Raw genomic sequence first — 2,693 nt, 5'->3', positions numbered from 1 at the left:
GTTTTGAGGTATGATTTTTGTTATAGTTTACGATGTGCATTAAATTGATAAAGATTTCCCAATTTTTTTCTTTTTCTTTTTGCGAATAATATATTCACTATCAATTCAGTGTATATTTTTACCACATTAGATACTAGTAGATGGTTAATGGGTATAATTTCATAATCGAATTTGTCACCGTGAAAATTTTCTTTCCGGATATGTACGGAAACTGTAAGGTCACTCTTGCGCAGTGGCGGATCTAAAAGGGGGATTTTCTCCATAAAAGGTAATTTCTGCCATTTTGGAGTCTCTCTCTATTCTAAAAGGAAGATGCCAACCCCCCTAAATGATTTATCAAAGAAGTTAGCATGATATTATTTATCTTATTGTTTCATAATTACGTATCATCATTGATATTGATCATAGTTTTATTTTCTCCATGAATTGAATTTAAATTAAATCGCTCTCTAGACTTGTGATCAAACATCAAAGAGCTGTGATAACACCTGGTCTGTGGTTTTGTAGTGTTGTACGTGAAGTGTTTTATGTTGATTGCAAAATAATTCAATTTCATTTGTAACATGCAAATAAAAAAGAAATTTATATTACTGAATGAAATAGTTATTTATCAAGACTTGTTGCCCTTTACTCACAATGTTAAAGAGAAATGCATATGTTGTTGATTAATTGATTGTATATGATTGTTTTACGTCCCTCTTGAATATTTCATTCATATGGAGACGTCACAATGCCGGTGATGGGCTGCAAAATTTAGGACTATGCTCGGCGCTTATGGCCATTGAGCAGGGAGGGATCTGTATCGTGCCACACCTGCTGTGACACGGAACCTCGGTTTTTGCGGTCTCATCCGAAGGATCGCCCCATGCATTTAGTCGCCTATTACGACAAGCAAGGGGTACTGGGGATCTATTCTAACCCGGATCCCCACGGGATGGCATATATTGTAATAAACTCATATCATTACTCACTTTGCTTACGTAATTTTCTATAGCACATGATGTAAATATTTATTAATGCAATTGTTTATTTCAGGGTTGCAGTGTATAATGCAATACTAATAAACTTCAGAACCCTCACTAGTATTCGTTTTAATATCGCATCACAAGCTTGACTAAAATATGTTACGCTTGGTACTACTGCAATCTGATTAAACAGATTGGGTAGCGATCTACGTGAGCGGATTATAGGATCTGATTAAACAGATTGGGTAGCGATCTGCGTGAGCGGATTATAGGATCTGATTTTAATCAGATTTGAACCTGCAGTTGCAGTTGTTGTGACTTTTTAAAAGATTTTTTTTTTTCAATCTTTATTCCTATGAAATGGTTTTTGTTTATACCCCGTTTTGTGGCCCCAACCTACCCCCACAACCGAACTTGAATTCACGCAACATGGGGATGCCTCAACACCAACATGACCTTGCTGTTCTGGAGAAGGTCAAGGTTATAAACCATGGTATTAAATGAAAGATCTTGCCATAAAAAATATAATTTTGCATGTACATACAAATCATTAAAGTTTTATCTTAAAAATATTTCAAGAGGTATTGAATAGGTTAGATTTTTTTTTTAAAAGTAGGTCAAACCCCAAGGTCAAGGTTATAGGCCAAACAAATGCAAGAAGTTGTTTTAAAAAAAAAACAACCCAAAACCCATCGCAATGCCTTTAGTATGTAGATATAGGAGGAATCTATTGATAGATCTCTTACTACGAGGTCCATGATTTGCACATGTATTGTTTGCGTTACAGGGGTTTCAACAATCCCGTCAGTCAGCACTTCCCCAATTCTATGGTCGTTATAACGATCTGATTTATCAACACAACCTATCATTGAGTCAAATGCTGCCTGACCTGTTTTATATTAATTGTTAGGCCGTTCTTTACACACTTACTTTGACAACGGAGTACTCCGTTTACCTGATCAAATTATAGGACTCACTGCTGGTGTGTCTGGTCGACTAGGGGAGCTTACCCCTCCTGTGCACCTGATTCCATGCACCGCTGGTATGCCCATGGGCCAGTGTTTGTCGTACTCTTAATTTTGTATTTTTCTATGAATTTTCCGTTGGGATCCGGGTTAGAATAAGTTCTCAGTAACCCTTGCATGTCGTTAGAGGCAATTTAATTGGGAGGTCCTTCGGATGACACCGTAAAGATACCAAGGTCCCGTGTCACTGCATGTGTGGCACGATAAAGATCCCTCCCTGCCCAAGGGCTGTAAGCGCCGAGCATAGGTCTAAACTTCGCAGCATTTCAACAATAGTGATGTCTCAATATGAGTGAAAAAAAATTGAGCGGGACGTTGAACACTATATACAATCAACCAACCATCGTTATAGGTATTATGAGATTAATCATTGTTACTTATCTGTTGCCCATGACATACTTGACTTAATCCACTTCGGTCAAGGCCGACCACTGCAGCTCTCCACTTCTGTCTGTCTGTCTTTGCCCAACTTCTTTATTTCTCCCAAGGTGTTTCCTATTTTCTGTATTTCAGAAATCAAATCTCTTCGTCATGTGTTTTTGACCTACCTCTCTTCCGGTGACCCTGGAGATTTCCAGTCTAAAGCGTGGCGTGTCACATAGGTGCTCTTCTTCCTCAGTGTGTGTTCAGTCCATTTCCATTTTCTTGTTATTATTGTTTGGATAACCGGTTCTTGTGTGGCTTTATGCCATACGTTTCTTGT

The sequence above is a fragment of the Ostrea edulis genome, chromosome 3, assembly GCF_947568905.1.
Source record: "Ostrea edulis chromosome 3, xbOstEdul1.1, whole genome shotgun sequence".
Classification (NCBI taxonomy): domain Eukaryota; kingdom Metazoa; phylum Mollusca; class Bivalvia; order Ostreida; family Ostreidae; genus Ostrea; species Ostrea edulis.
The sequence above is the reverse complement of the archived record's forward strand: the minus strand, read 5'-3'. Positions refer to the sequence as shown.